A 24,117-nucleotide genomic window follows, 5' to 3' on the forward strand; every position below is an offset into this window, starting at 1 on the left:
TGATGACTGTAGCTGCTCGAGGACTGTCAGTATTTTAATAACAAGATGTTTTTCTCATTTAAATAGTTTGTGTAAGTTTTCATATCTACTGTGAAAGCTTTGGGGTTTGGGGGACTGTGTTTCTGGTTGATGGATCATGAAAGATCCCTTTTGCTCCAGCTGCAAAATAAGATGAATTTTATACGTGGTGGGAGTCATGATATACTGTATATGTGTGTTGGTTTTGCAGAGCCTTTTTTAAAAATTCTATTTCCTGATAAAATCTTAGAGAGTAAAAATTGAATCATCTTCATAGTTGCTGACACTCTAGCAGGAATAACTGTTTTCAGGGCTGGCAGATCATCTGTTTTTGCTAGCAGCAGTCTGGGGTGGAAGATGGGAATGTTGTAGATTTGGTTGGAGTCATCATGACAAGTAACCCTTATAGACCAATGAACTTCTTTTTTAAATTATTTAAAGTCTCCATTTTTATTCCCATTGGAATGCAGTAAGAAACCTAGCCCTTTAATAAGTGCAAAATAAAATATTTAATTCATTGTGAAGTGTTAGGTCACCTGGTGGAAAGTTTCTTAAACTTTCATCCTGGCTTCACATTTTTTATGTACGTGAAATGCACGTACATTTTTGTTGTCTCACTGAAATCTTCAGTCCACCACAGTGGGCTGCAGAGGTGTTTGAATTATGAAACTCTTGTGACTCCATCACCAAGGTATGTGTCCTTTGCTGATGGAAGAGGTGGTCTGCCGATACCTGCAGGAGGAAGCCACCACTGCCTTCTTCCAGGACCTGAATAACCCCCTCTGCCCCATACTCCCAGAAAATTAAAGTCATTTTTAGCCGCATGGATTCATACGCTCGCAGGGCAAGGGTTGGCTCATTCACATACAAACACAGTTTAGCTGAATGTACTCATAAATGAAAAATGATCTGAGTGTTGTGGGTGGGGCCCTGGAGCTCAGGAGGAGGGGAGAGAGAGAGAATCGGCTCCCAAGCTAAGAAGCATGGGAAGCTGGCAGGATGTCGGAGCTCACACTGGCATGGCTTACGTTTTTGTTGATAGTTAATAACCCAGGACTTTAAAGGACTGAATGGAGAGGGGAGATGAACCACCACAAACTTTGGAGCCTGTCCTAGGCAAGTGGCTGGGAAGCACAGAGAACGCTCACCTGGTCCGCTCATGAAGCAGGTAGGAGGGGAGACCTGCAAGGCGCAGAGAAGCGTGTCTTCTCTCTGCACACCACTTGCTTGTCTTCCGAAGGCTTATTATTTCTTAAAGTGTGTAAGAAATGATTAGATGATATTGACATAAACAGACTTAGCCTGAATTGTGCTGTCGGCCCAAGCAAGAGTTTTTCTGTTATTAGTTTGATGATTAAATGACAGTTATATTCTAGGGGGGTTGCTTTAAAAAAAAAAAAAAAAAAAATCACCCCAGATCATGCAGTGTTTAAGCTAAAACCGGCTTTAAATTTGGGAGATGATAAATGAACTGTTGACATTGTTTTAGAACAAATACTCTGAAGACAAGTCAACCAGAAACTGATTTGAGGTTTGACCATTGCTGTATTTTCATATTCAGAGCCAACAAGGTGCTTGCTAATTTTTGCTGCCTTTTGTAAGAAAGGAGGTGGGTGTATAGCAGCTGTGAAATATCCGGAATTGACTGGGGTCCAAGGTGAAGCCTGAATGACTAATGTTTTCTTCACTAAGGCAGGCTGCTTCTCTCAGCCTCTAAGTTGGGGAATCGCAAAGTACTGGGAAAGGCAAGCGTGGTTCCTGAAAATTTGTCGTGGGGCGTGGGGAGGGAATGAGGGGCAGAGAGTCGGAAATGGTCACAGTGACATCTTCATACTCAGAAGTTGGAAAATGAACAAGGAGGGCCATGGTTTGCAGCCACACTCCAGGGCACTTTAGACTGCTCTGTGGTCCCTGTGGTTGTAGCTGAGTCTTGGAGCACCCTTGCCATCGCGGGCACTGTGATAAGTAAAGCAGAACAGAATGAAGACCATCTCGAGCCTGGGTTTCTGTGCCATTTCCAGGCCTGACTTTTGATCGGCGCCTGAATAATTTGGCATGGATCTGCCCCCCCAATGAAATGGTCAGAGTGTTGCTGAATGGAGCTAACACAGGGTAGGTCAGAGGTAGTGTGCATGGTCACAGTGCCAGGAACATCAGAATTAGGTAGAGAACTTGATTTCATTAAATAGGCCAGCCTGAACGCTGACACTCTTGGATTTGGGCTTTTGAGAATGTTTTATTAGCCACAGGGGTGTGTCTGAGAAGGCAGAGGTGAGAGCTGCTTTGCTTAGCGCTCGTTGGTGCTTAGCGCTCGTTGGCTGGCTGTTGTCCTCATGCTGTGGTGGCCAAATCTGTGGCTTTGCATTTTAGGCCTGGAGGGCTGGGAGATGCCTGTGCTTAGTTGAGGCAGGCCTGTGCCTCATTGCTAATCTCTCTCTGACTTCTCAGCCTTCCATGTTGTATGGGGAGGGGAAACAGCACCCCCTGGGGCCTTTAAGGGTGCTTGTTTTTCTTGCCTGCTGTCCACCTGTTGAGCAGGTTTCCTTTGTCTCCCACCCTTCACACTTGGTCTGTCCAGTTGCTGTCTGCAGTGGGTTAAGCTGAGCTGGGGGACAGGCTCCTTTCCAGGGTCCATTCTAGAAGCAGTCAGAGGTCAGCAAACTGTGGCCTGTGGGCCAAATCTAGGATGTCCCAGCCTGTTTTTGTAGGTCTTGGGAGCTAAGAATGCATTTTACATTTTAAAACATTGAAGAAACAAAGAATACAGGATAGGGCCGGATATGGCCTGCAAAGCCTAAAATACTACTCTCTGACCCCTCAGAGAAAACGGTGGTGACCCCTGGTGAACATCACTTACGAGCAGTGGGATCGGCGGGCTGATGGGGCTCATTAAGCCCTCCATAGTCGAATGGGCAATTGTTTTAGAAACTGATTTTAGTTTCTCAGTCTGTGTTAAACGGCATTGTTACCCCCCCAAAAGGGTAGATTCAGGGGCAAGGAAGTTAAAGATTTTCTGCATGGTCCAAACAATGGGAGATGAACTCTGGGCCTTGGTTAGATCTTCACCTTCTCCCCTCCTTGGTGAAGCTGCTGATGAAGATACTATGAGCCTGGCCGGGTGTGGCTCAATGGTTGAGCATCGACCTAGGATCCAGGAGATCTTGGTTCGATTCCGGGTCAGGGCACGTGCCCAGGTTGCAGGCTCGATCCCCAGTTGGGCGCATGCAGGAAGCAGCCAATCAGTGACTCTCCTTATTGATGTTTCTGTCTCTCTCTCTCCCTCTCCTTTCCTCTCTCTGAAACCAATAAAGAGATTTAAAAAAAATTTTTTTTAATTAAAAAAAAAAAAGATACTATGAGACCTACCCGTGTTGACTGTGTCACCTACTGAAAGAACCCAATGGGGACCAAAACTGTGCTGACTTATACAAAAATGATCCGCTTCCTTCTTTCTCTTGAGGACGGACTACTGGCCAGACTTCTACAATAGGAGTTGTTTGGTGTTGCCACTTTGGGGGGAAAAAAGATGTTTTCTGTAATTAAAAAAAAAAAAAGTTAAGTGAATGTCATGCTTCCTCGTATTTAGAACAGTGCTTCTTTATTGCTCTCTAAGAAAAGTTACTGTAGACCCACCAGCCTTCCCCCTGAACATGTCACTGTCCTCAACACGACACAGTATTTCATTGTTCATATCATTTCTACTAAGGCAAGAGGAAAATCTGGTGACCTTGCTCTTATGTCAGAGCTGCCGGCCTGGATGTGGAGCTGCCTTCTGTAAGGAGCTTATAGTCCGTTGCAGAAACACAGGAAAGTTTTCACACACACACAGATTGTAGTTTAAGAAGAAAAACAAAATGGCTGCATAATTGTTTTTCTACAGGGCATTTCAGTCATCTGTCCTCCTGTATTTAGAAATGAGATGCTGTCAGTGGAGAATGAGGGTGGGGCCTAGTTGGACAGATGAAAACAAGTGAGGAAGGGTGACAGTGTGTACAGTTCCGTGCCCCATGGGTGCTGGCGCCTGGAAAACAAGGTGATGGCGATGCACTTGACCAGTCAGGTTGTCAGAGCTGGCGAGGGCGGGTCCTCTCACCCCCCACGTGGGCCAGGCAGCACCTGTGACTGTTTTTAGAAAGGGGGTTGGCTGCGCATTTGGAGATTAAGCAACCTGCTATTCCTGTATGCACTGGAACTTCAGACACCACCAGAAACCTGATTTGTGTAACTGCTGAAACTCAACTGGAAGCCAAGACGACTGAGGCCTGGACTCCGCAAGTGAGGGGCAGTTAGGAATCTCAGCATGTGAGGGGATCTGTCAAGACTGCCCAAGAGGGTGTGGTGCTGCTGTGTGGCTAGACCCAGTGGGGCAGGCTCCGGGGCAAAGAGTCAGCTTTGGGTTCCCAGAAGGCCATGATCAGAGGATGACTGACTACTTTACCCACATGAGTCAGCCGTTTAGGTCTCAGAGCTCTAGAACTACCTGGTAGCTCAGGTAGCAAGAGGGACCTGTTCACTTCTGAGGCATGTGACCAAATGGCTCATAAAGAAAGAACAATCAGGCAGGCAAAGGCTGATCAGGAGCTGAAGTGGAGTAGAAGCCATGAGCAGCCCTTATGGAGAGAATGTTGGGAAGGCTAAGTGTTCTGCTCAGAGTTGGAGTATCTGCCCCCTTCCTTTGGCTATCTGAATAGGGCTGGAATCTCACCTCTTTTCTCAGCTTTTTCCTGGTGGTGAATGGGATAAAAGACTGAGCTAGATGTGCACATGTGTGTGCAAAAGTGTGTAAACCTAGAGGAGAGGAGCAGCCGAGTAAAAAGAAATTATGATTCTGAGTTACAACAAGAAAGCTTGCAACCTTGTCCATGAAAGGGGATCAGTAATTTCTGTCCCTCTTAAGAACTTCTGTAGGCAATGCGCCCTCTCACTCCCAGACACGATATCTGTCCATTTCCTGCAGTGAGGCCCAGGGGGTGTTGCACAAAACCCCTCTCACGCTAGAGGTCCCTGTTGGAGCTCTGTCTCTTCCTGAGTGGCCAGGGACCAAGATGAGAGCCTTCCTCCTGCATTGACGTGCACCTGCTGGCTTAGCAGGAGGAGGCTGAGTGCCCCACAAGGAGATCATCCAGTGGCTTTGCTGTCCCTGTGGGCACGTCTGCCCCATGTTGCCTTGCTTTGTTAAATCCAGGTGTGCAAGGTGTGCAGCCACACCACGACATCACACACGGTCTCCACAGGGCATGAACTGAGCACGTGGCTTTAGCTTAGATACAAGGCCCCTCTACAGTGAGCTGGACCATAACAACAATTGACCTGGGACTCTAGATCTGCCTCCCTTTTTATCACCTTCCCCTGAAGAAGCAATCGAACCACGTTTCACATGCCCGAGAAGAAACCTGTTCTCAGAGGGATGAAAAGTGACTCCTTTGGTAAAAGAGAAGGATCACCCCATAGTTGTATTTTTTTGTAGTTTTGAGGTTTGGAGGCTATCAGGTTGACCTAAAGCAAGACACACTTGGACCATCTTTTTTGGCCTTTCTAATTTCCACACTATTTTTCTTCCTAAATTAGAAGATGGAAACCAAGTTGGCAAACGGCAGAGTAGGGCAAGTCTGTGGAAGGGCCACAGTGGCCCTTGAGAATCAGTTCAGTTAAAAGGTCTCTATTTCAGGGAGACTTCTCAGACTTTGGGGCAAAACAACAGTGACGGATTGCTCTCTTAAAGGTAGATAGGTGGCCTTGTGTTTATACATTACATTTTCCCAAGCCTTGCCCTTTTAATAAAAACTGACACATTTTTACAAGCTCCCTTCCCTACGCCTCCAAAAAACAGTGGTCCAATTTAGAATTCCCACCCAAGTCAGAACATAAATGGAAGTGCATGAATCTCAGGATTCGTCACGGTACTCTTGATGGGACGGCAACCCTTTAATTTTACCTTTTGCTCCTGCTGTCTCTGCCCCTTTGGCAAAAGTGTCTTTCTTTTCTCCTGCTGGCTGGCTCTACCAGCAAGAGGAGGGTCTGTCTTCCAAGGAACCCCCCCCTTCGACTTCACCTTGCAATGCTTTGACTTAAGTTCCCAGACGGCTGCCTGTGGGGTGGAGGGTTGACTGTTGGCAGCAAGCTGCTGGCTTTGGAAAACATCACAGGTATTTTATTGTAACAGATGCAAGACAGTTTTGGCAGGGGAGCAATAAAGTCCTGGAGGGGAAACAGAAAATTACCTCTAAGCACTGCAGGGAAGAAAGTGGCAGGAGTGAAGGCTGCAGTTCGAGTTTGTAAAGCTGAGTCCATTGCACAATCCTTTTTACAGGCTAGAACTTGCTCCCTCAAGTGAGTTTCTCCCTCCAGTGAGTCAAGGAATGTTCAGAGAATGGAACGCTGGAGCTGAGCAATGTACCTGGAGTCATCTTGGTGCATGAAGATTTTATTGGGCTCCCAGTGGCCCAACCAAACTCTACGTTGGTGGACAGCCTGCTGTTTTCTTAATGCCGAGGCATCAGACAGCCCTATGTCTATAACTAATTAGATGTTCTTAATGAGTTTCTTACAGTAACAGAAATTTTTAACACCTCATCTTAAAAGTGAATGGAGTCAGTTATTTCCAGCTCTCACTGGGAGAAACATTAGTCATCTCTATGGTGTTCTGGTGGCTTAATTAATTACATGGTTCCCATTGGGATTTCAGAATGGGGAGAGATCTCATATCAGTTTTAGGTGTGTGTTTTTTATTGTGGTTTTCTCATCTCCAGCAGTAACTGGAGTTACTCTGAAACCTGAGCAGCCTCTAAGCTGTCAAACATTACGTCTATCAGCCACCTTTTTAGGGCCAGTGATAGTGAATCACAAACACAGTGCTGATATTTAACATCAATTTTACTCTGATATGATTTGCTGTGATAGGCTCTGTTATCCACAGACTAACCTCCAAATATTGAGGTTTCCTCTGCTCCCAGCCTGTTTTCTTCCTTATGATCGTGTCTTAGATGACCAGCCCCTGAACCAGAGAATAGGTGGAGAGCCAGATAAAGAGAATGCAACTAACTCATCGTAGGCTATTCAAACAGCAAGGGTTGGACATCTTTTTCAGGTGAGCAAACCCAGGTACAGAAAAGCTAAGTGTGAGTGACGTGTGTCAGGGAGAAGGGTTGCAAGCCGAAGTTAACTCATGGCTCCCATGGGCTTGGAGACATGGCTTTTATGTAGCACCGTGTCTCAAATTTGTAGGTCTGTCTGCTCTTGTGTAAGCATGTGGCCCAGATATGTTCACTTGACTTGTTTCTGCTAGATGGATGCCTCCCTGTGTAGCAGCCACTTTGCTGTGAGAGTTCAAACCAAGTGTCAGGTGAGCTCCCCCAGGCTCACATGTTTGGTTCTGTTTTGCTTTCATGGCACTTTGGTTAGTGCGAGGAGAAAACAACCCGCAGAGCAGTGTGGATGCCTTGGGTATACAGTTTTGAAATTCAGGGACAAATCGATTTGGGCTTTTTCTGAAAACGGATCTTATTTTGAGAACCACAGTTGACATGGCTGTGGGAAGTGTTGCTTATTCTTGGCAAGAAAACTACCCCGAAACGGTGCTTATGATCCAAGAGGCAGGGAGCCTGCCCCAGGCCCTGGCAGAGCAGAGGGAACGTCTCCGAGCACAGCGTCAGTAATTTATACTGAATCCACATTCGTCTGGAAGAACCTGTGCTGATGGAGGAGTCGGCTTCCTGCAAAATGGGATTGTTTTAGTTGCTCTGTGTAATGGGATTCAGAATGTAGCCTGGTGTGTCTGTTTCAGAAATATCTAGACCTCAACCTGCAGGATTTGATCAGAAGTACTTATTAAACATCTGAGTGCTTAGCTGTGGTGGGAACTTGCGTGGAAGCCAGCTGACAGAAGCCAAAAAGGCAAATGCGGTAGCTATTGGAGAAGGAAGTGATTTGACCCAACAAAAAGAAAGGAAAGAAAACCTGCCTTAAAGGCTACCCATTTGATATTTATTTAGATCTTTATTTACCAGGAGAAAAACATTAATCTGGAACAATAGGGTTTATTCTAACCTGTGAATCACCTGGGGATCCTGGTAAAATGCAGATTCTTACACAGTAGGTCTGGGGTAGAGCCTCAGGTTTCTGTGTTTCTGACCAATTCAGGGTAACCAGGCCATAGCCCATAGCAGTCCAAATAAAGGCCTGTGTTTTCCAAACTCACTTCCATTAATTGTAATCAATCTTAGTTGTAGGTAATAGCTTAACTATTGTAACACATGGTTGTGGCAAGAGATGTCCCAAGAGAGGGAAAGTGGGAGAATCTCAAAAGACAAGCAAACTTCACCTGCTTCAGAGTGGCCGGTGCTCCATCTTCAAAACTGTATTCCCAAGGCATCCACACTGCTCCGCAGGCTGTTTTCTCCTGGCACTAACCAAAGTGCCATGAAAGCTAAGCACTTCACCTGGAGTAACTGCCAGGTGAAGTGAACCTGGGGGGAGCTCAGGCCTGGGAGAGGCTGCCAAGGTAAAGGGCACAGTAGCAGATGTGTGCCTCCCGGTGGCTCTGCCGTGGGAATGCCTTGCCCGGGAGGCGGCTGCAGCTGCAGCCCTGTGGGACCAGGTGCACTGGGAGCCTGCAGCCTGCAGCCGCCGGATTCACCACCTGATCCCTGTATGAGCCTCGTGACCATATGCTCCGCTCTGAGGAGCACGGCGAATGGCTTCCTCCTTTCCCCAAGGGTGATTTATTAAGTGTGTCATTAGATGATGCTGGTTGTATATCACTGTAAGATTTTCATACACATTTGCAAATTAGAGAAAGGGCCTGTGGTAGAGAGTATGAGAGGGAAAAGTCACTGTACTGCTATGGCCCAAGCAGCTTGCTTGCTTTTTTTTTGGTTAATCCTCACTAGAGGATATTTTTTCCCATTGATTTTTCAGAGAGACTTTACATTTCTGCTGTATGGTGCCAAATAGAATCTCTACAGATGGAAGAAATGCTTTATTCCAGTATAACCCAATGAAATGCTTACTTTGGCGGGGGAGGAGGAAGGAGGATTCCCATGGAAATATATCACTTCTGAGTTTCCTGATTAAAGTAGCTCTAATGGTCCATTAGTGAATCATTTCACACCCCCTGCCCTTTAATGGCCCCTTTCCAGCGGTGCTCCAGAGCCACACTCTTTTGGGTGAGTGAGCTGGTACGTTTAAGTCACAGGGTGTTTTTCCATCTGCTCCAAGGCAGGGACTGTCTTTCATGTCTTTCCTGCTGCTCTGAGTACTGAAAATGCTTCAAGATTTGTCATTTTGAGAATGGCAGGGTTTCCAACCTTGTGTTCCAGACTAGATTAAGAAAGATAGATTTTAACATCTGTAAAAAGTTTCTGCAGCTGTTCCAACAGAGAGAACCCTGGAATAGAGGGAGCTTCACTTTTCTCCCCCAAGAAACAGGACTGCCTAAGAGGAAACGATACTCAACCGTGATGATGTTAAGCACCAACTGTGTCTCTATAGAGTTGCTTAAAGAGAACTTATGGACCTGGAGACACAGGGTATAAGTACAATGAAATTAGAAATAAAATATGAGACATTGATTCTAATGATAGGAATATGTGATTTAATGATATGACATAGATGGCTTGTGTTTACTAGCTCTGAGATCATATGATCCTATGAAAAATCCTAGATTGGAATGGATGGGAAAGAGTTCACGGGAGAGGCTGCTCTTAAATTGGACCTTGGTGCGTAAGTAGCATCTGTGTAGGCAGAGAGAATGGAACTGTATTCCCGGAGGAAAGAGTAGAGGCATGGGGGTGGGACAGGGCTGTGTTGATTTTGTGTGAGGAGCTATGTGCTAACAGGAGAAGAGAAGATGAGATTTACCCTGTAGACACATGTATGTTGGTCAGACTTGGTCTGAAACAGAAGAGATTGAAAAGACTTCAGTAATACAGATTGTGTTAAGTGGTCCAAGTCATGTTCATTTGCTTAGAAGCCCAAAAGTCAGATTAAGAGTCTGCATTAGACTTACCTAGGACACTTTAGGGGTAAAAAAATGCCGGCTTCTACCACCCTCTGACCCTGATTCAGTATCTTGGAAGCAATTAGGGTAGGGGTAAAGGTAGAGAACCTAATTTAAAAACAAACAAACAAAAAAAACAGTTCTCCATATACAACCAATATTAGGAACTGTAATTTTTAAAGAGTTTCATCCTTTGTATGACATGAGGACAGTGTAAAATAGCTCTTAAAACCTCCCTTCCCCGATATGTGTGATCCTAACTGTTGGGATTTTGAAGTAGTAAAGGACAGAGATCAATCCTGGCTCATTTAAGCAGAAAAGAAATTTAGTGACAGAATATGGGGTAGCTCATAGGAGCCAATGGAAGTGAGATCTGAGCTCGAGAAAATGAGCAAGAACCAAATGGCCAAGAACACATCCAAGACCATGGCACAAAGCAGCCTCCTCAGCACATCACCACCATTCCTAGGCTCCTGTGACAAGCCTTTATCTGTCCCTGTGTCTTCATATCACCATCATGATCCAGAGAGCCAGGCAAGAGCCTCCAGGAGGCCAGATCTAAGTCATGTGCCAGTGGACAGGTACCTGGGAATGGGACAGAGAATAGATGTCTCTCTCCACCACCTCTTGTGTAATGGGAGCACCTCCCAAATTCAAAGGATAATCGGACGCTGGGTGGCCACACAAACATTCGTTTCTCCTCTTTACCATCTTTTCCATATGTCCGCATCTTTCTCTTTCCCGGCTTTTCCTCTCCCCCAGGGCCTTTCCCAGATGCCACATCCTGTCTTGGGTGTGTCATGGCCGGTAGACCACCAAGTTCAATGTGCTTGGCTTGCTGTTGGACATTTTTGTGTACGTGAGTCCTTTCACCCAGCCTCCTAGGAAACCTGAAACCCTGCCTGCAGCATCCCTAACGGGGTAGCACTAGGTATTCGAAAAGTTTTTGTCTAACAAAGCCAAGCACCTTCCACTTTTTATCTTTTTCTCATTGGTACTAATCCTGTAACTGTGCCACCATGAAGTGGCCTCCCCTCTCTTCATGTAATCATTCAGATGTCCGTGTAAAAATCCATCCCGTCCCTCCTCCCTTCCCCCATCCTCATTGTCTTCTCCAGGGTAAGCACCCTTTGTCTCTCAGCTGCTCATCATAAATTTTGAATTTTGATGCCTGGACGGGATCAAACTCTCGGCATATAATCTTCTCCAAAACAGGATTATCCCCTCCTTTGTGGATAGCACACTTAGTGCAGGCAAATATTGTAGCACCTTTAGTGGGTTCACTCATGGAATTCAGTTGTCTGTCCATGAAAACCCATAGGTTTGGGCTGAAGCTAGGTGGACTTGTTTGAAATATCCCATGGGATCCTATTCTGATCCAGGAGCCCAGGACCACCAGCCTAGACCCAGCATTCAGTACAGTTAAGTTGATTCGCTTTAGGGAATATCCACGTGGCCCTGTAGAAAGACTGAGGAGCTGAGTTCTAGGCGGCTGGGAAAATAAACAGCACAAATCCACAAGGAAGACTCATTAAATGGCTTTCCTTCCATTAAATGGCTCCATCCTACATGAGCAAATAAATAGCTGACATGCTGTATTGACGGATAGAGGATGGCATGGGAGGACGGGATGAGAGTTTGATTTGCAAGAGTTTTTTTTATTAGATGATGGTGATAAGTTTATTGAGGTATAATTTGCTTACACTCTTTAGCATAATAAATTTTCCCCAATTTCAGAAGAAAGGATTGAAGGAAGTATACTTAGAGTACAAAATTGAAACATTATGCTAATATAAGAAAGAAACTAAAGGAAGGCCTTTCTAGTTGTACCAGTCTATACCTTCTGACAAACACGAGTTATGTGAATTACCACCATCCTCAAGATGAAAAACCATTCCATCACTCTAAAAAGTGCTCTCTTGTAGTCATACCCTTTCCTCACCCCCAGCTTCTGGCAACCACTGATATGTTCTATTGTTTTGCCTTTTCCATAATGTCATATAAATGGAATTATATTGTTTGTAGCCATTTCGGTCTAACGTCTTTGACTTGGCATAATGCATTTGAGAGTCTGTTATTACATGTATCAATAGTCCATTCCTTTTCATTGATGAGTAGTATTCCGTTGTATAGATGCGCCACAGTTGGTTTTTCCATTCACTCCTTGAATGGCTGTTACATCAGATGTTACAGATTGTGTAACATCTCATAAAAGAGATATTTTTAGTCTGTTGGAAAGAGAAATTGCTGCTCTTGCCTGTGATCTCTGCACTTCAGCCACACTAAATTGCTATCTTTGTATCTCCTGAAGTGTGGAAAAAATATGAAAAGTAGAGTATTTGTACGGAATATGTATGCTTTCTTTTTCTTTGCCCACAATCATCAGCACTAGATTTTTGTCTATTTTGAATACAGGTCTTATTTCTATCTCTCATTACCCTTTAAATAAGTTTAAACCTTTCTTGTTTTTTGTTTGTGTGTGTTTTTAAGGAAAAATCTGGTCAAACATCTATCTCTAAAGGAACTCTATCACCGTCTTAATATTATGACTTCTTTATTGAATTGTAATTATTACATAAACTAGGATGCCAGAATTTTTAAATCTTCTAAAGTACTGTTTTCAGTTTAAAGTTGGACTTGTTCCACTAAATGTCTACAGTAATAATTTTGCGATAGCTATGCCAAGAGATCTATAGTTATAAACACTGCACTCTGAAATTCAGGTTAAAATGGAGGAGAGGGTGATTTGAAATAATTATGTGATAGGAATGTCTGAATTTGTAACCTCTGTACACCTTTGATTTATGATTTGGTAAGAAATAACCTTTAAAGAAAACATTCTTGGATTTCATAACCTCAGTTGAAAACTTGTGGGGTGCTGATTACAGCATTGAGATTTTTTTCTAAAGATTCAAAGCTGACTGCTAGGGCTGGTGAGGTGAATTAGTTGTTTGCTTTCTAATGGGAGCAATCTTAACTTATATCACAACCACAGGTCTTGTACCTAGCAAATGGGCTCTGCATTTACAGGTCTGTATTAAGGATAATAGGTTCTGCTATCTCCCTGTCCTATCTATACATAAATGCAGTTTCCATCAAAATCCGAAAAAGAATTATTTTGGAACCTTGAACAGATGAACTAAGATTCATCTGAAAGGGGGGAAAGTGAGTGAATACAGCTAAGAGATTTTTGGAAAGGTAAGAACAATGAGGAGCATTGTTTACCACTTAGCAAACTGCACTTTAAAGCTATAGTCATTCAAACAGTATGGCACGATTGACAGACCAGTGGAGCAGAGTAGGGAACCCCAAATAGGTCCATATATATCAGGAAATTGGGTGTATGCAAAGGAGACATTTCAAAACTGGAGGGTAAATGGCAGTCTGTCTAGTGAATTTTCTCGAAATAGCTAAAACTTTGTAGAGAAGAGTATAAACCTAGGTCCTGTCTTTAAATACATAAATAAATTTCAGGTGGGATAAAAGGTTAAACATGAAACTGAAACCTGTGGATATATTAAAAGAAAACAGGAGAATATTATCTAGGGTGAGGAAGCCCCCAAGCCTAAATTTAGGAAGTCAGAAAGAAGATACGGTAAACTTAGAGATGGCAATACACAGGTAAAAACTGGAAGTCTAGTTGTGGGAATGGTTTTGGGGGTGATGTGAAGGAGTGATTTTCACGTTTTACTCAATAGCCTTGACCATACAAGTTTTCTATAAGAACATATTCACGAATTGCATAGTTTTCTCAGTGTGGTTAACATAGCGTGTGGACCATGGCAAACACGCATATAAATTATAGCAGCTATTACTCTTTTTAAAGCCCTTTCCGCACTTACAGTGATTCACATTTAGAAAATGTTGCTTCATGTCTAAGTGTGTTTTTGTAAAATTCTCTTATGTTTTCAAAATCAAGATTCAGTTCTATTGCTAAATGCACAGTGGCTGTTGGCTAGGAACACGCTGCGCTCTGGGGTGGAACATGGGAGAGGCGGGGACAGGAGGAGGTTGCAGAAGGGCTATGACCGCGCTTTACGGTGCACATGACCTTGTTGACTGATGTGGTGCACACATGAAAGCCACTAGGGGCCAGTTTGTAAAAGTTGGATCAAGTGCCAAGTTGAGTGTGATCAGCCCGTGGCCGAGTACCGGAGGATGCCCAAGATGTGTGCCCTGTGGAACTGCCAGAGAGGACCTGCCTCTCCAGGGGTGGGGAAGAGGTGGAGCAGGGAACCCCACATTGGTAGACAGACAGTTCTAGAAACTTGCCCTGTCCTCTTGCTCCTGTGAAGCAGGCCTCGTTCTGGCCGAGCCCTTGCTCTGCGATCAGGTGATTCGCATGTGATGTAGAAGGCCAGGTTAGGAGGTTGGCTTGCCTAGAGGGTTTAGGCCTCTCCTGGGGCTACAGCGGCATCAAATTTCCCCGAGCATGTGGGCCAGGGCCCTGGGGCTGGTATCCAGTTGCCCGGCATCTTCATCATGTGGGTTTTAATGCCTTCCCTCCACCAGGGGGATTTTTATGTGTAGTTAGCTGACTCTCTATCGGTAGCCCAGGAGGCTTGGATACAGTCACTGTGAACGTTTCTCAGGTATTGCAATTGTACGCGTCATGCTTTACATCTAACTATCATTTAATTCTCATAGTAACCCACTTGAGATGAGCAAACTAAGGCAAAAAAAAATACATAATTTACTTTAAGGTCACACAACTGGTAAGTGACAGAACCTGGATTCAAATCCAGGTCTGCTAGACTTCAGAACCTGCATTCTGTCCAACAAGCTGCTAGATCTAATCCAGCCCATTCCCCAGTGAATGTCACACCCTTCCTGCCGTGCAGGGAGAATTCTGGAAGGTATTCCTGGCCAGCGTTCAGCTAGTTCCTAAGACAGCAGCTCTACCATCTCTTGTCCCTCTGAGCAGGGGGACCAGGAGTCCAGATGGGGTCCCTGAAGCTCCTTCATCACCATTCCTACATTTTATCACGAATGCCCTGGAGACAGTCACATCTTCCTTCCCCACCTCCCCAGTTTGTAGTGGTCAGATAGTGATCATACTACTACTAATAGTGACTCTCATGAGATGTAAAAACTTATACCAAAGTAAGATAGTGTTGATAATAGTAATGAGGGTGCTAAACTGTCCTGTGTAAGTGTAACCCCAGCAGTTCTGAGGTCTTTCATCCCTCTACTGATAGACTTTGCTGAACACTGTTCTCGACCTTGCCCCCACTTTCCCCTACAGCCGAAGCTGTAAATCCTTAGACACAGATGTTTGGAGTAGAAAATAGGGAGAGTAGCCCTAGTAGATGAAGGCACCCATTAGAAATGTGGACATGTCTTAGAGAAGATGTAAATGAGGACTCCTTCCCTCACAAGAACCTTAGGTGAGGTCTGAGCACTGCAAATGACTTGTCTTGTTTTTAAATTTACTTATTCTTAATTATAATTGGCATACAGTATTATATTAGTTTTAGGTGTACAACATGGTGATTCAATATTTGTATACCCAAGGCATACAATAAATCTAGTAACCATCTGTCACTGTATGTAGTTATTACGATGTTATTAACTCTATTCCCCGTGCTGTGCGTGACTAATTTTATAACTGGAAGTTTGTACTTCTGAATTCCCTTCCCCTCTCCCCCCCTTCCTTTACTCTCCTCCCCGCCCCCAACCATTAGTTTGCTCTCTGTATTTATGACTTTGTTTCTATTTTGTTTTGTCTGTTCACTGTTTAGAAGTCTTTTATGGTGGCGTGTAACACACCTGTCCATGGGAGTCCATCTCCAGCTGTAGGAAGAGGGAGGAGGGAGCTACTCCCCAGCCAGGACCTGAGCTCTGATAACCTGTCAGATGGTAGGAGCAAGTCCAAAGAGGAAAACTGAGTTTGTTCCAAAGTTTAGGGTCCTTTAGAAACCTGTGTGAAACATGCATAATACACGTTGACATTTTTATTGGGTTTGTTTGCTTTTATAAAAATCCTCTGAAGTGTGTTAGTGGGGAGAGAGGCTGAAGCGACAGCAAATCCGTGCCTGTTGGCTCTGACCCAGGGGGAAACCGCCGACCAGTGGTTCCAGCTCTGTGAGGCTCGCGGCGCCGCAGGATCCCACCGCAGGCAGGAGGTCGCTCATCACAGACCTGTGCATTCCCAGCAGCTGGCAGAGCTGTTCCTGGTTCACGGAACACCTCTGTTGTTGTTAGAGGTGGTCCTGGAGTCAGCCTCAGAAAATAAAATAATTGCTTAACGCTTTCCCTCCAAAATGGTTTGAGAATCTCAAAGCCAGTGCTGAACAACAGGAACACAGTTGGGTTCTCATGCTCGGTGATCAGTTTTAGCCACCACAGTGGTTCTGCCCATTGTATGGTCCTAAAGTCATTTCCCCTGCCTGGTAATGTCTTGGTTTGCTGCACCTTTAATGAGTCATGGAAGACAGGAAGCGTAGGGACATGGTGATTCACATTAATGAGGAATGTGACAGTGATTGTCCTCAAGATGGTCTTCACCAGATCTAAGTTCCATTCATCTGATCAAGATCCAGACATAGCAGCTGCGCTTTTGGAGCAAAGACTGAATTCACCCTGGCAGTGTGGTGTTTGAGGAGAAGTGTTAACAAGTTGCAGCTAGAAATCCCTCGTCTTGTCATCTAGATTCCAAATATCATACTTTTAGAAACACACCAAGACATTTTATATGATTCAAATGCAAAAATTTTTAACGTCCAAGAATTGAAATGGCAGGGGCTTGCTTTTTTCTGTTGTTGATTCCATAGGTATCACAAGATAATTTTTCTCTGTATTTCCACAGTGGCTGCACCAATCTGCATTCCCACCAACAGTGCAGGAAGGATAGGCCAGTCCCGCTTTTAGAAGCTTCTGAAGTAACGTGTGCTTCTTTTTAAAAATAAATACATATTTTTATGTATTCATATTTTTATTTTATTAAATACCTAATCACTAATAAATTTTAATATCATTTCATGTATCACTATTTTGTTATGAAATTTTCATTTCAATAATATCACTTATATGATTAATTATATAATAGATACATTAGTTTTTAAAGTTAATTCCAGGCCCACTGTGAAATCCATGCAGGGAGGGACCAATCGCCTTCACCACTTGTCAGTGCCAAGCCCAATGCTCTCACTCAATTTTTGAACCTATTCTCTTTATATCATCTCCTTAATTTGCAGAGAAAATTGTTCTTTGGCACAAGAATGACTCCCTTCTTGATCTGCTACTGAATGTCTCACCGGGACCTCCCCTTTCGGGGGGGGGGGGGACGGGGGCTATTGAGCGCCATCTCTCTTCAGCCCCCCACAACTGTCCGTGGAAGCTGGGGAAGGGTCTGTGGTTGGGCTCAGTGGTGTCTGAGGGGCGTCCGTGTGTTATCTTGATATCCGAGGTCAGGCATTTAAAATACAGCTTCAATAATTGATCCTATTGGGATTTAAGAAAAGAACAAACTCTGACAACTCACTTTTGTTATTTGTTCTTCCTCCTAGTTGGATTTTTCCCTTCTCTCCTCCTCTGCCCCAAGGGGAGAGAGAATGGGGGCATCTAAACTTTGAAATGCATGCATTTTCTTTAGACGAGGGCTGTAGACTTTTTGAGCTGCAACTTCAGCCATTTGAAAGGATCACATATTTATTTATTTGTTGAAGATGTTTTGAATGAAACTGGACCCGATGAGCTTCGTGCCTGATCATTTAAATCCAGCTCTTTCAGAAACAGCAGATCTGAAACTTTCCGCAGATCTGCTTCCACAAATTTAACATCTTCCCCTTAATTAAGTCATATCTGGGATCCTCTCCTTTTGCTCAAAGTACTAGGAGGCGGCCCTTCTGAGAACAGGTGGTGGCAATAATATGTGAGTCCTTTGAGGAAGTTAGACGGGGAGCGGGAATAAATAAACGTCATCTTGGTGCTCTCAGCAGGCCACAGAGCCCTTTGAAAGGACTGCAGTAAGTCTCTGCAGGAGGAAACCACTGAAGAGAACTCAGGATGCAAAGAGTTAACACGTGCAAAACAACAGTAACAAAAACCCCAGCAGTAGTGTGTTGCTGTGTTCTTGACAACACATGTTCAGCCCATATGGAGCCCTTCAAGGATCTGATCTGGTGAACTGGGTGCCCGACCCCTGACCCAGGACTGCTGCCATCCTCATAGCGTTTCAGTCTGGGTGAAACATGGGTGCAGCTTGCCCCCAGCTCGGGGAGTGAGAACACGTTAAGATGTCCCTTTATCTGTGAGAAATATTTGAGTTTAAATGGAACAGTGCCATCATGGAAAACTCTCGTGTGCTTTCTCCCCAGAGGCCTGAGGAGGTCCTCTGGTCGGTGCTTTTGTTTCTGCCCCCTCCCAGATTCTTCCAGATCCTTCCAGATCACACTCTTCCTGGTGTGCAGTTCAAGAAAGAACTTTCGGGGTGTTTGTTTTTCTAGGCAGCTCATGGCTCTGGTTTTGTTTTTGGATGTTTTCCGTTTGCTCTGAGTATGAGTTCCAAGTCTAGTGTGTGCGTCTGCCAGCTATTTCCTGTTGAGAACTCTTGGTAAGGAAGTGAGCCCCTAATATTCTAAAACATGTTTGTGACCCAAATGCCCACACCTGCTTGTACCTCGTACAAAAGCAAGGGAGCCGGCCACTCATGCTGGGAGTGTTTCCCCTGGAGTTGAAATCGTGTGTCTGCAGAGACCCTCTCTAGACATTTATAAAAACATCATAATGTTGACTATCTCATGGCATTGTAATATGCTGTAACATTTCATATTAAAACAACCAGGCTTTGGAAACTCCTGCCTCAGAAAAGTGAAAGAGGCTCTTGTCAAGGAGACAGCTGAACTGCAAGGGAGGGTTGTCATCCAGATATTTGGATAAATGCTGGAAAGGTAGATCCGGGAGCAGTGGATGCTGGGAGAGGCAGTCTGTCTCCTCCCACACACGTGCATCTGATTTATTTGTGGCAGTTGCTTATATCGGTGTGAGCAGCCCACATATTTTACAAACTATCCAGGGGTCAGCCCGTGTCGCAGCTTGGTGGGATGGACAGGCTCCCAGACTCCGCCCTGAGTTCTGGGGCAATTCCAGGACCTCTGGGACCATCCCCAGAGTTCAGGTCAGGCCAGAAAGCTTGTAATTGCTCTGGGAGCTGGGAGCCTGACGCTGGCCCGATGGACATGGAAGTGAAACAGGAGGCCACCATCAGTCTGTGTTTTGAAAGACATCTGTCTCATCTCTCTCTGGCAGACAGTATGACCTGCAGTTGGCCAGACTGTGCTGATAATCTACACTAGCCTAATTCCCCCAGCACACATACACACGCACACACACACATAGCCATATTTCTCAGCCCAATAACTTAGGTCCCCGAGACCCTCAAAATGCTTCTCTGCCGCCAAGGGGCCAGACAGGCTCTGTGTCTAAAACACATTTGCCCCACTTTTTCAGATCTTTAGTTCTCAAATCCGTTTCTGACTCTCTGCCTGGCCCTGTGGATTTGCTTTTTCCAGAGACTCCTTTTCCCTGACCTAACCGTGGTTCTCTTTGCCCCATTCTGACCACAGACTTGGCTTTGACCGCTCTGTTCTGTGAGTTCCTCTTCCCAGGATTCCCTCCAAGACAATAGCCGCAGGCAAGTTTAACTGGCTGACCTATGAACACCTAGCAGATTTCCAAAAGGGAAAGGAGCTATCATTTATTGGCATTTACTATGTGCCAGGCAGGAAACCAGCCAGCAGCCCAGCCTGCTTAATTCATTATCCCACTGAATCTCACCCAAACCCCGTAGGTATGTGAGACTAAGGGATCAGTCTCAAGTGTCCTGCCCAAAGGGCCCAAGTGGCGATGCCGACACCTGAACTGAGAGTAATCTCTTTAATATCAGTGATATTCAAATATATTTGGAGAATTTGGGTGAAGCTGTTTAGGTGTTGAGTAAAGAGAGTCCCAATCTGTGCCCACTGCTGTTGGTTTTTCCTGCTACCAGTCAACAGACTAGAAGGAACTCGTCGTGAATGCCATTCCTCAGACTCAACGTCCCAAGAATGCTCTGCCGGCTGCTGCTGCTGCTGCTCCCGGATTGGCTGAGTCCTGTTCATTTCTGACAGGCCTTCTTTGGCGACTGTTATTCCCCATCATCTCATTTTTCGGAGATATTCTGTGGTTGTCATTCTATTGTCCTCTCTCACCTGGCGTCCTCTAGGAAGCAGATGCTGCATTAGAGCTGAGAGTGCTGAGTATCTATTGGGATAACACTGTGAAAGGAAAAGGGAGGAAGCAGGACTGGGCAGGAGGAGCTTGAACCCTGTGCTGCTGACCTGATAAACTGGATCAGCCCAACAGGGAGCTCTGAAGCCAAGCTAGCCCATACAAGGCGTCCTACCCTGGGTGGGAATGGCCAGCCTAGGCTCCCCGTCTTGGTCACCATTGGCCAGGATTTGCTCCAGAAGAGTGTGACCTTGACTTGAAAGTTCTGATGAAGCTTGCATCTGGAGGTCATGCACTAACCTACTCCTCACCAACTGGACAGCACAACCTTACTTGAAGGGGCACCTAAATGGTATTTCAGCCCAGAGACTTGACTGCTTCTCCCTTATTCTGATTTCTGTTGGCCCATCCCTACGTGACAGCGCACTGTCTTCTAAAAGAATCCACGGGACCAGCGGATATCATATTAAGACACCTCTTACAGCCAGAAGGTATGCAGACTCCCCGCAGTAAGGTGGGGTGGTGCATTGTAGAGGGGGAGGTGTCCAGTGCACAGATGTGCTTGAGAGGCTCTGGTCTGAAGTCAGGGTACTGTGCGGAGTGCAACAAGGGATCTTGACTGGGCTGGGGGCCAGGTTGGTTCCTTAGTCCTCTGATTCCAGGTCATCTGAGCAAGTATTGCCTCTGCTTTTCCAGAACTGTTGACTGTCTCAGGCTCATAGCTGAGATGGAATGGGGCAGTTGGCCACTTCCACCCACACCCTGAGAAACTACCTCACCCCTCCCAAATACTCACCTATGTTCTGTGCCTGCCTGAAAATACCTTGTTTTTCCTTAGGCCCTCTTTTTCTGGGTGTGGGACATATTTGGGGTGTTAACATACCACTAAAGTGGTGTTAATGTGGGGAGAGGCCTTTTGGCTATGAGAAGTTGTAGCCCTTCTTCTGACTCCAAACATGGTCATAATAAACAACAATAGGAGGGGATTTGACCACAGTGAGTCCCAAGGTCATTGCCAGGGTTGTTTACAATCGGATAGAAATTTCACTCCCAGCTCTGCCCATAGCAGTTCTGTGACCTTGGGCAAGTTAATCTCTCTAAGCTTTAGTTTTCTCACCTCTAAAAGATGGATCATAATGCCTACATTTAATGAGGTTGTTATTGAAATGAGGTGATGTGTGTGTGCAGTTAACTCAGTACACAGCATGTAGTTACAACCTAATCAATATTGGTACCTGTCCCTCTTGTCTGTTATAACTCATGTTAGTTTTTGGAGCTTCTAATATAAACACACCCTTAAAAGCAAGCTTTGCATTTTCATATCAACATTTTTGCTTGTGCATTCAATAATTTACAATTTCTTTAATGCTTCACTTGCAGTTATTTTTAAAATCCCAGGAGATAAATACAGATGCCTCTGCATTTTTCTTGTCTGAATGTAGCTAAGAATCGGGGGTCACAAAGATATTTGATGATGTCACCATCACAACTGGTCAACAGACACATGAAGAGTGCACTGATTGGAAGCCAAGATATAAAAAGTGTTCTATCCACATCTGTAAGGACTTGGCTCATCTGTTTTCCTAGGCTAGAGTTCTGTTGATTTGGCTTTCTTGTAATTGAAGTTCTCCAAACCGAGAGTCCTAGAGGATCAGGCAGATGGATGAACCACAGGGAAGAGATCCAGCAAATACAGCTTCTTAGGAGCACCCTTTGCTTGGAGAGGAAGGTTGCAAAACTTAGAAATGAACCTTTACAGATTATGAGACTTGTTCAGCCAACCATGCCTGCCAGAGAGCCTTTGAGAAGAAAGATAAAGGGAAATCAGATTTTTAAAATCCTCAGGACACTGTATAGAAGAGACTCAGGAGAGGAGCAGTGCTTGACATTAGGCAGAACACATTGATAGAGGTAGTCATTTTGCAATTTCGTAAGTATCTTCTCTCTGCTGACTTCAAAACAGTGAAAGTAATTCAGAAAAGAAGCCCACTATTTTGATGGAAGCTGTTTTGACATAAGTGAAACCAGGCTTGGCACGAGGTGGGGGCGTGCTGTGGCCAAGCCAATGGAACAGACCGTGGAAGGACTGAAACGAGCTGGGGAAATTGCTTCAAGACAGAGCTGGATCCACTTGAAAGAGGAGGGAACTGAAGGGTACAGACATTTCATCAATGTTTGAATTAGTGTGTGAGTAGCATCCTGTGCCTTCTGAGAGACCCACAGGAGTCTTCCTTCTTTTACGATCACCTCTTGGGAAGGGAAGGGAGTGGCCACCTTTTGAATGGTGCAGTGTGAGAGCTTGAGGCTTGCTGGCTGGTTGTGAGCTCTTAGATTTGGCTGGTTTGGGGAAAATAGGAGCAGAAAGGGAGGGTGTGTGTTACTCTCATAGCTTCCAGCAGTTTTCATGTTGGAGAAACCAGGGAGATATGGCAGGGCCTACATGGAACTCAGTCCCTGGGTCATTTTTGACACATTTTTCAGGGCTTGGTGGCCCTGAGGTTAAAAAATAAATTGAGCATAATCTTTGGGACATGGGCAGCCTTCAGTTATCCTTGAGCGTTGATAGTAGCCTCTTCCAAGGGGAGGCCATGGGCAACACCATACCTGGAAAAACACAGGCATTGCCGTAGGAAATGTACCTGGTAGGGCTGGACAGCAGGATATCAGGCAAGGGCAGTGGGCTGGCCTGGGCTTTCTGTTTCTCAGACCTGGCCTATTTTAAGCCTCAGAGACAAGTCATAGCAAAGAACTCTGTGATGTAAAGTAAGTGTCTTTGGCTGGCCAGGGAGCAGGACATAGGGGAGAAATGAGAGCTTCATTAGCACCAATCCAAGCAAAGTACAGAAGAGACTTTGGGTCCAGTAGACCCCAGTTATTCTGTCCTGGACAAAAACAACATGGAGAAAATAAAAAATGAAATGCAGTTGATATGAATACACAGTGGCACGACTATATTAGCATATACTACATATTATGCGCTCTTACATTAACATGGCGTTTGGAACCTTTGCGTGGTTACTGTTAATGAGGAAAGATTTCCTTTTGAAGCAGAGTTGGTTTAAGATGATACTGGAACAATGGGGAGAATCGAGGAGACCAACTAGGAAAAAATGCTGTACATCGTATGACTCCTCTGCTCAAAACTCAGCAGCTCCCACTTTGCACAAAAGTCTTCACAGCAGCCGATGGGGCTTTGCATAAATTGGTCTCTGCCACGACTCCGACCTCATCCCCCATACTCCCCTCCTCGCTTCACTCCTCTCCAGCCACAAAGGCCTCCTGGGTCCTGGATATTCCTCAAACACGCCAGACACGCTTCCAGTTTACCACTTTTGCACTGGCTTTGCCCTCTGTCTGGAACCTTCCTCCAGGCAGCTGCATGGCCAACTCTTTCATCTCCAAGTGTCTGCTCCACGTGCTCTTCCCAGTGGTGCTGCGTTCGCCACAGCCTTTCAGATTCCAGGCTGCCTCGTCCAGCTCCTGGCATGGACGGTCCTCTGTCTTCAAGGTTTTCTCTTTTCCACAGCACGTCTCACCTTCTAACATACTATAAAGTTGGATGCTTATTTTAATAGGTCTGTTGTTTCCTGTCTGTCTCCCCTACTAGATTGTAAGCTCCACAAAGACAGGAGTTGTTTGGTTCACTGCTGTACCTCCATATGCCTAAAACAGTGTTTGGCATATAGTACATATTCAGTAACTATTTGTTGAATGAATGAACGAATGAATTGGTAATGAGCAAGCAGTAATTTTTTAAACAAAAAAATAGCATTATGTCATGAGAAAAAAAGTGAAATGAGTTCCCAGGTACACCGTCTGATGTTCATCATTTCCCCAATGAGGTGAGACTGACTCATTTGTGTACCAAGGATTCTGACTTTACCAGCTCTCCC

At 45.0% G+C, this 24,117-nt stretch overlaps 1 protein-coding gene across 3 annotated transcripts in view; it reads left to right on the plus strand.

The window, feature by feature from the left end:
• The window catches only part of PDZD2 (PDZ domain containing 2), a 295,568-nt gene that overhangs the window by 185,045 nt on the left and 86,406 nt on the right, over window positions 1-24,117 (plus strand). Inside the window, exon 1 of one of the 3 annotated variants that reach the window (XM_081131389.1) lies at window positions 1,141-1,186. The exons of the other annotated variants lie outside the window; for them this stretch is intronic. The gene's annotated coding sequence lies outside the window, so the exon portion shown is untranslated. Of the gene's footprint in view, window positions 1-1,140; window positions 1,187-24,117 lie in introns of those variants that run through there. 3 annotated transcript variants of the gene reach the window in all.

The sequence above is a fragment of the Miniopterus schreibersii genome (genome assembly GCF_964146895.1).
Source record: "Miniopterus schreibersii genome assembly, chromosome: 3".
Classification (NCBI taxonomy): Eukaryota; Metazoa; Chordata; class Mammalia; order Chiroptera; family Miniopteridae; genus Miniopterus; species Miniopterus schreibersii.